The sequence below is a fragment of the Lolium perenne genome, chromosome 7 (assembly GCF_019359855.2).
Source record: "Lolium perenne isolate Kyuss_39 chromosome 7, Kyuss_2.0, whole genome shotgun sequence".
Taxonomy (NCBI): domain Eukaryota; kingdom Viridiplantae; phylum Streptophyta; class Magnoliopsida; order Poales; family Poaceae; genus Lolium; species Lolium perenne.
The window spans coordinates 283,626,775-283,636,808 of NC_067250.2; positions in this window are offsets into that span (position 1 = coordinate 283,626,775).

Below are 10,034 nucleotides of genomic sequence, written 5' to 3' on the forward strand. Positions count from 1 at the left end.
GGCTGTAGCCTCGGGGGCTACTCCCATCGGGAGCGCTGGTCGCGCACCCGATAGAAAAATAACTTCGACAATATCTACGATAATAAAGGTTTGTAGACTCAACTCGATTCTACGACTCGAGTGGAGCCTACTCCCATCAGGAGCACATGGATTTCATCAAGTCCTCCAGAAATATAGTTAAATTTTTCATCGAGTAGTACAACTTGAGTCTATGCCCAAGTGCAACCACTTGCCCATAGACTCGGGGGCTACTCCCATCGGGAGCGCTGCCGCGCACCCGATAGAAAATTAATTTCAAGAATCGTCGACATCATCTACGCTACACATGATCTACGACATGGACCTCGCCTTGTATTTCTTCGACTTCGGAGATGGTTATGCTTGGAGTTTCTACGCAAGTCTTCGACTTCCCTATAAACTCGGGGGCTACTGACATGGGCATACCCTTCGGATACCCATTATTAGTATACCCGGCTCGGCCCAATATGGAGAAGACCCAATATGGAGAAGGCCCAACAAGGCAACCCAAAGAAGTAGTCGACTAGGACTCTTGTAAAACCCTAAGCTGGCTGCATATATAAAGCTAGCCAGGTGGTAACCCACAAGTATAGGGGATCGCGGCAGTCTTCGCGGGTAGTAAAACCCAATTTATTGATTCGACACAAGGGGAGACAAAGAATACTTGGAAGCCTTAACAGCGGAGTTGTCAATTCAGCTGCACCTGGAAACAGACTTGCTCGCAAGAGTTTATCAGTAGTAACAGTTTTATAACAGTAGCAGTAGTAGAATAACATCAGTAGAGTAACAAAGACAGCAGTAGTAATTATAGTAAACAGCAGGATTAAAATACTGTAGGCACGGGGACGGATAACGGGCGTTGCATGGATGAGAGAAACTCATGTAACAATCATAGCAGGGCATTTGCAGATAATAATAAAACGGTGTCGAAGTACAAAGCAATCAATAGGCATGTGTTCCAATTATAGTCGTACGTGCTCGCAATGAGAAACTTGCACAACATCTTTTGTTCTACCAGCCGGTGGCAGCCGGGCCTCAAGGGAATCTACTGGATATTAAGGTACTCCTTTTAATAGAGTACCGAAGCAAAGCATTAACACTCCGTGAACACATGTGATCCTCACGTCACTACCATCCCCTCTGGTTGTCCCGATTTCTATCACTTCGGGGCCATTGGTTCCGGACAGCGACATGTGTATACAACTTGCAGGTAAGATCATAAACAATAAATATCACGATGAAACAATAACATGTTCAGATCTGAGATCATGGCACTCGGGCCCTAGTGACAAGCATTAAGCATAACAAGTTGCAACAATATCATCAAAGTACCAATTACGGACACTAGGCACTATGCCCTAACAATCTAATGCTATTACATGACCAATCTCATCCAATCCCTACCATCCCCTTCAGCCTACAGCGGGGGAATTACTCACACATGGATGAGGGAAACATTGCTGGTTGATGGAGAGGCGTCGGTGGTGATGGCGGCGATGATCTCCTCCAATTCCCCGTCCCGGCGGAGTGCCAGAACGGAGACTTCTGGCTCCCGAGACGGAGTTTCGCGAAGAGGCGGCGTTCTGGAGGGTTTCTGGCGACTTCCACTTCTCGGTTTGCGTTTTTAGGTCGAAGGCAATAAGTAGTCCGAAGGAGGGCGTCGTGGGCCGACCGAGGCCGCCACACACTAGGGCCGCGCGGGCCCCTCCTGGGTCGCGCCGGCCCAGTGTGTGGGGCCCTCGGGCCCCCACCTGGCTTGCCCTTCTGGCTCCGCCAATATTCTGGGAAAATAGGACCTTCTGCATAAATTCCGAGGATTTTCCTGAAAGTTGGATTTCTGCACAAAAACGAGACACCAGAATAGTTCTGCTGAAAACAGCGTTAGTCCGCGTTAGTTGTATCCAAAACACACAAATTAGAGGCAAAACAATAGCAAAAGTGTTCGGGAAAGTAGATACGTTTTGGACGTATCAACTCCCCCCAAGCTTAGCTTATTGCTTGTCCTCAAGCAATTCAATTAACAACTGAGCGATAAAAGAACTTTCACGAACACATTTGTTCATATGATGTAAATATTCTCATGCTATGGCTAACACTTAGGTAGTTCATAATAAGATACATGCAAATAAGATCATCTAACAGCCATGTCAATCATGGAGAGGTACCAACAATTAATAATAAGCATCATGAATCATGTCTATAAGCAGGATTGCAATGTTCATAAAAGAGTATGATAAAGTGGTATCTCGCTTGCCCATATTTGATCAGCAAAACATAAATGCTCAGGCACCTCTGAAGTTCATAGAAAGACTAGAAGTAGTGATTGTCAAAGATAAAAGCATCAAAGTTATACTACAATCAATCATATTTTGAGACAAGCATATTGTACTAAGAATGACAGTTGTGCTCTCAAGAAAGTGCTCAAAGAAAGGATGGAGACACAACATAAAAGTAAAAGATTGACCCTTCGCAGAGGGAAGCAGGGATTAACATGCGCTAGAGCTTTTCATTTTTTAAAGCAGGAGTAAAATTATTTTGAGAGGTGTTTGTTGTTGTCAACGAATGGTAATGGGTACACCAACTACCTCGCCAACCAGACTTTCAAGAGCGGCTCCCATGAAGGACGTTATCTCTACCAGCAAGGTAGATCATCCCTCTTCTCTTTTGTTTACACACGTATTTTAGTTTTATTATGGGTGACACTCCCCCCAACCTTTGCTTACACAAGCCATGGCTAACCGAATCCTCGGGTGCCTTCCATCAATCACATACCATGGAGGAGTGTCTATTTGCAAAATTAAGTTGCTTACTGATGAATCAGAGCAAAACATGTGAAGAGAATTATTAATGAAGTTTGATTAATCGGGGCTGGGAACCCCATTGCCAGCTCTTTTTGCAAAATTATTGGATAAGCGGATGTGCCACTAGTCCATAATGAAAGTCCGTCAAGAGTAAATGACAAGGTTGAAAGTTAAACACCACATACTTCCTCATGAGCTATGAAACATTAACACAAATTGAGAAGCATTTTGAAGGTTTTAAAGGTAGCGCATGAGAATTTACTTGGAATGGTTTGAAATGCCATGCATAGGTATTTATGGTGGACACTTTGGAACAACTTGGTTTTCAGGTGTTTGGAAGCACGAGCAGCGTTCCCGCTCAGTACAAGTGAAGGCTAGCAATAGACTGGGGAGCGACAAATCAAGAGAGCGATGCTTGTCATAATCATGCTTGCGGCAAAATAAATTAACGGAGGCATAAAAGTGATACAAGAACTCTGAAGCAAATTAAATCATCGAGGCTTAGTTGACTTTTGTTCAGTCATATGCATGCGTGAGCATGTGCCAAGTCGATATAAATGAATTATTCAGAGGAGGATACCACAATGTCATACCTACTTATGAATAAAACAATGCAAGCAAACATCCATGACATGCTACTCATATTAATAAATTGGAGCTAAACATGAGAGATCACGAACTACTAGACTTTCTCAAATGACATATACCTCACATGAACCAACTAAGCATACTCACATGGATGAGTATATGTACAAAAATGAAAACAAATAGAGTTCATACCATCCTCTCACCACAATCCAATTGTCGTAGATCGTCATTATTGCCTTTCACTTGTGTAGCTTGGATAATATGAAATGAAAACCACGCTCCAGCCACCGAAGACCATTGAACTCAAAATGAACTTTACAAACCAAAGAAGAACAGCAAATATTTTTGGTGTTTTCGAATTGGAAACAAGAACAAGAGGAAACAAGCGAACAAAGCAAAATCTTTTTGGATTTTCTTATAGCAAACCAACGATAGCTAATAAAGCAAGATAAATGCAAGAAACCAAAACAAACAAATGGTGAAGAGAAACAACAGAAATATTTTTGGTCTTTTTGGGTTTTAGGAAAGAAACAAAGCGAAAACAAGAAATGGCAAACTAGAAGAGTCACATAAACACAAAGCAGCAGAAATTCGTCAAACTTGACAGAAGTACAGTACTCGATTTTTAAGAAATTCTTCCACTGCTCAAATCGAAAAGTGTTCAACTAATGAAAGTTAGATAACAACCTGGGGAACATGCTCAAAAATTGGCTTAGCAAAACAACGTTCTGGCTGTTTTTGAGAATTTTTATGGTGACTGTCCAGAATCTGTTTTCAGGCAGCACTTCCCCAAATATCATCTTCCTCTCATTAGAAAACCACTCAAAGAAGTAAAACAAGTATATACAAGTATCCAGCAATCATAATATGCATAGAATGAGTGATGCCGGTATACCTCCCCCCAAGCTTAGGCTTTTGGCCTAAGTGGAGTTCAACCCCAACGAGGATCGCTGTTCCACGCCGGTGGATCATACATGGCGTAGTCATAATAAGGTCCATGTGCAGAAGAAAAGCGTGGAGGCTCCACATGCCCAAAATGTTGATGCGAAGAACTTGCTGCATCGGATGACGAGTCGAGGTGTTCCTCGGCCTCCTCCGTGCCGCCTCTTGCATGCTGGCCATCTCCCTCCAAGTATACATTCAGTTCACCTTCTGTGACTGACCAATCCTTCCTGGAATCAAAGTTAAACAGAGCAGGTGCAGGCAATCCTACTAGTTTTTTAGTTTTCTTAGTTGTACTCCAAGTTTTCTTGTAAAATGTTATCTTGTAAGACAGGTTACTCAAATTAGATGAATCAGAAACAAATTCATGCTTAATCATGGATACTATGTCAAGTTTCTCTATGGAGAGCGGAATATCAAGATGGTGAGGTTCTACACCATGCATAGCTAATAAACGGGAGGCGATGAGACCTCCACAAATTCCTCCCTTCTCACGGTTAGTAGCAAGTCTATATGTTATCAAAGCTCCCAAATTATAAGTCCTATCACCTCGTAATGCAGCAGCTAGAAAGGCTAAATCCTGAATAGATAGCTTACTACCATTCTTTCTAGCAAGAATGCACTTGGTAATGAAGTAGGCAAAGTAGCGTATAGCTGGGAGCTGAATGCTACTAATTTTACCACTATCCTCTGAGAAGCTTCTTCCATGACTAATCATCTTGTAGAGATTCAAGAGCTCTTGTGGCGATCCCCTCATCTTCTCGCACGATCCCCATTGCGGCACTCTAATGGCTGCACAAAAATCATTGAAAGGCAAGTTGACAATTTTGTTATAGATTTTGTACCGAACCATGGGGTTAGATTGAGACCAATTGAATTCAAAGTCCTGCACTACAGACATAGTCAGTTTGGCATATTGGCATGGTTCATCATCAACAAAATTACCCAGCCCTGCACGAGAAATTAGATTCTGAACATCTTCCAATATTCCCGCACTTCTCATGAAATCTGTGCACGGGTAGTAAGAGGGGTATACTCCCTCTTCGCGGTTCACTCTCATGACTTGCTGTACCTCCAATTCTTGTTGGTTTAGTTGATATCTATTCCACTCCATTTTCTGAAATTTTTCAACAAACAATATAAAATTTGATTTGATGACATATAATTGAAGGAAACTACGATAGGAACTTGCTAGAGTACTAATCATGCATCAAGACTAGTTTATACAACTTAGAACAAGCATGCAAGCTCACTAAACATGTTACCTACAGCAGCAAAATATTCAAGATATACTCAACCAAACAAAATTCTACTTGGATCATTGGAGGAGTCACATGCCAAGGAGCAAATGTGCCAAATTTCAGCAAGAAATCTGGGCTGAGCAAAGAGATCGAAAAATCTGGAGCTCTTGAGCAGAAACGCGAGTGAGAGGAAGCTGGTGTTGATTTTTTTCGGGAGAGAGAAGAGTGTGGGAGGAAGAGATGAAAAAGTGGGGCAAAGGGGGGCCCACACGCCAGGGTGGCGCGCCCCCCTTGCTGGCCGCGCCAGCCAGGTGTGTGCCACCCTGGGGTGCCCCACCGGTCATCCCCAGGTGTTCCCAGGTGTCTCGTGAAAAAATAGGACCAACGGTATAATTTTTGTGAATTTTTGAAAACTTTGAAAAATGCACATTTCTGGGCATTAAGTTTATTATTACTGGACAGGAAATTTTTTGAAATCTCTAATTAACTAAGGAACTTTGCAAATCAAAAGTGCTACAGCAAGTAGAAAAAGTGGAGGAAGAAAGAGATGTTGTTTACCCCCTCTATGCATATAAAAAGTATTTGTTAACAAGGTTGATCAAGTCTTGCCACCAAATAAATTTTACATAGCATAAGAAGAAATAAACCTCAAATCAATCATGTTACCTTGAATTGTATTGATATGGATCCAATCATAAGATTTTGATATCCTTCTTTAGGCTCATATATAGGACAATCAATTGTTCCAATTTTGATAGTTCTCACATTAGAAATAGTATTGACTCCACATACTTTATCAATCCTCTTGGGGAAATAAACGGTATGCTCCTTATCATCAACATTGAAAGTAACCTTCCCTTTGTTGCAATCAATAACAGCCCCTGCGGTGTTAAGAAAAGGTCTCCCAAGAATAATAGACATATTATCATCTTCAGGCATTTCCAACACAACAAAATCAGTTAATATCAAGCAGTTATTAGTAACTTGAACAGGAACATCCTCACATATACCAACAGGAATAGCAGTAGATTTATCAGCCATTTGCAAAGATATATCAGTAGGTATCAACTTATCTAAATAAAGTCTCTTATAAAGAGAAAAAGGCATAACACTAACACCGGCTCCCAAGTCACATAGAGCAGTTTTAACATAATTATTCTTAATAGAACAAGGAATAGTAGGTATACATGGGTCGCCCAACTTCTTTGGAACTTTGCCATTGAAAGAGTAATTAGCAAGCATGGTGGAAATTTCCTCATTGGGGATTTTCCTTTTGTTAGTAACAATATCTTTCATATACTTTGAATAAGGAGGCAATTTAATAACATCAGTCAAAGGGATTTGCAAGAATAAAGGTTTCATCCAATCACAAAATTTATTATAGTGTTCTTCTTCCTTTGATTTTAGTTTCTTAGCAGGAAAAGGCATTTGCTTTTGCACCCAAGGTTCTCTTTCATTACCATGTTTCTTAGCAATAAAATCTTCTTTAGTATACTTTTTATTTTTAGCATGCTTTTCAGGATATAGAGGATCCTGGGTAGAGACACCGCCTCTAGTTGTTACTTCATAGGCATGTTTCTCTTTAGAATTATTTTTTAACAAGTTATTTTGAACTTTAGTGAGTTGATCAATTTGAGTTTGAACCATTTGAAAATGTTTAACAAGCATCTTAACATCATTGGAGGTTCTCTCCACAATATCATGCAAATTGCTAATAGCTTGAGAATTTTCCATTAGATGATTCTCTACTCTCATATTAAAATTTTCTTGCTTAACAATATAATTATCAAACTCATCTAAGCATTGAGCAGGAGGTTTTGAATACGGAATATCTTCCCTAGTAAAGCGTTGAAGGGAGTTTACCTCGATCATGGATGAAGGGGGAATTATCTCACATATATCTTCTATGGGAGGTAGATTCTTCACATCTTCGGATATACCTTTTTCCTTGAGAGACTTCTTAGCTTCCCTCATATCTTCATCATTCAATTCAATTAAACCCCTCTTCTTCAATATTGGCATTGGAGTTGGTTCAGGTATATTCCAATCATCATGATTCCGGCTTATTCTAGCCAATAATTCTTCCGCTTAAATGCAGAGTTCTTTTCCTGAAAACACAACCAGCACAACTATCCAAATATGCTCTAGACTCAATGGTTAGTCCACTATAAAATATATCAAGTAGATCATTCTTTTCTAAATCATGTCCAGGTCGAGCTCTGATAAGAGAACAAAATCTTGCCCAAGCCTCAGGCAATTTCTCTTCATCTCCCTGGTCAAACCTATAAATTTTAAAAAGCAATATGTTGAGCACTAGCAGGAAAGTATTTTCGAAAGAAAACATCACGCAGCTCAGTTGGACTTTTAATAGAACCAGGAGGCAAATTATTATACCAAGTTTTAGCATCATCCTTTAATGAGAAAGGAAAAATTTTAGCGACAAAGTAAGTACGCATCTTGACATCATCAGAAAACAAGCTACTCATAGAAGAAAGTTCAATCATGTGTTCTACAGCACTTTCTTTTTCAGTACCACAAAAGGGTGCTTTCTCTACAATAGCTATATGAGATAGATCAAGAGAAAAATCATAATCTTTATCCTTAATGCATATAGGAGATGTGGCAAATTTAGGATCAGGAGATAACTTATGTCTAACAGTATATTGTGTGAGAAACTTTTTAATTTTTCTTGCATCAGTAGTAGCATTGCATCTATTAATAAAATCATCATTAAGCTCCACATAATCTTCATCAGGATCATCGCTAGAATAATCAAGTTCAGGTGAATTAACAGGTGTAGTAACATCAGGAGTTTCGGTATTTTCAGTTTGTCTAGACCTAGCAATTGTAGCATCTAGAAAGGATCCCAATGAACCACCATCATCAAGCACAGCAGAAACATTATCAATATTATGAGAGTTTTCAGATTCAGCAGAAGTACCAGCAAGTGAAGCTTGCGGCGGTGAAACAAGTTGACTTATCACAGATGGTGAATCAAGTGTAGCAGAGGTACTCAGAGTTGTACCTTTTCTTGTAGTGGATGGTAATATGGCGACTTTAGGATCGCGAGTTTTACCCATGATGGAGAATTTGCAGCAAACAATATCAATCCAAGTGAACTTCCAAATAAAGCTATGCTCCCCGGCAACGGCGCCAGAAAACAGTCTTGGTAACCCACAAGTATAGGGGATCGCGGCAGTCTTCACGGGTAGTAAAACCCAATTTATTGATTCGACACAAGGGGAGACAAAGAATACTTGGAAGCCTTAACAGCGGAGTTGTCAATTCAGCTGCACCTGGAAACAGACTTGCTCGCAAGAGTTTATCAGTAGTAACAGTTTTATAACAGTAGCAGTAGTAGAATAACATCAGCAGAGTAACAAAGACAGCAGTAGTAATTATAGTAAACAGCAGGATTAAAATACTGTAGGCACGGGGACGGATAACGGGCGTTGCATGGATGAGAGAAACTCATGTAACAATCATAGCAGGGCATTTGCAGATAATAATAAAATGGTGTCGAAGTACAAAGCAATCAATAGGCATGTGTTCCAATTATAGTCGTACGTGCTCGCAATGAGAAACTTGCACAACATCTTTTGTTCTACCAGCCGGTGGCAGCCGGGCCTCAAGGGAATCTACTGGATATTAAGGTACTCCTTTTAATAGAGTACCGAAGCAAAGCATTAACACTCCGTGAACACATGTGATCCTCACGTCACTACCATCCCCTCCGGTTGTCCCGATTTCTGTCACTTCGGGGCCACTGGTTCCGGACAGCGACATGTGTATACAACTTGCAGGTAAGATCATAAACAATAAATATCACGATGAAACAATAACATGTTCAGATCTGAGATCATGGCACTCGGGCCCTAGTGACAAGCATTAAGCATAACAAGTTGCAACAATATCATCAAAGTACCAATTACGGACACTAGGCACTATGCCCTAACAATCTAATGCTATTACATGACCAATCTCATCCAATCCCTACCATCCCCTTCAACCTACAGCGGGGGAATTACTCACACATGGATGGGGGAAACATTGCTGGTTGATGGAGAGGCGTCGGTGGTGATGGCGGCGATGATCTCCTCCAATTCCCCGTCCCGGCGGAGTGCCAGAACGGAGACTTCTGGCTCCCGAGACGGAGTTTCGCGAAGAGGCGGCGTTCTGGAGGGTTTCTGGCGACTTCCACTTCTCGGTTTGCGTTTTTAGGTCGAAGGCAATAAGTAGTCCGAAGGAGGGCGTCGGGGGCCGATCGAGGCCGCCACACACTAGGGCCGCGCGGGCCCCTCCTGGGCCGCGCCGGCCCAGTGTGTGGGGCCCTCGGGCCCCCACCTGGCTTGCCCTTCTGGCTCTGCCAATATTCTGGGAAAATAGGACCTTCTGCATAAATTCCGAGGATTTTCTGAAAGTTGGATTTCTGCACAAAAACGAG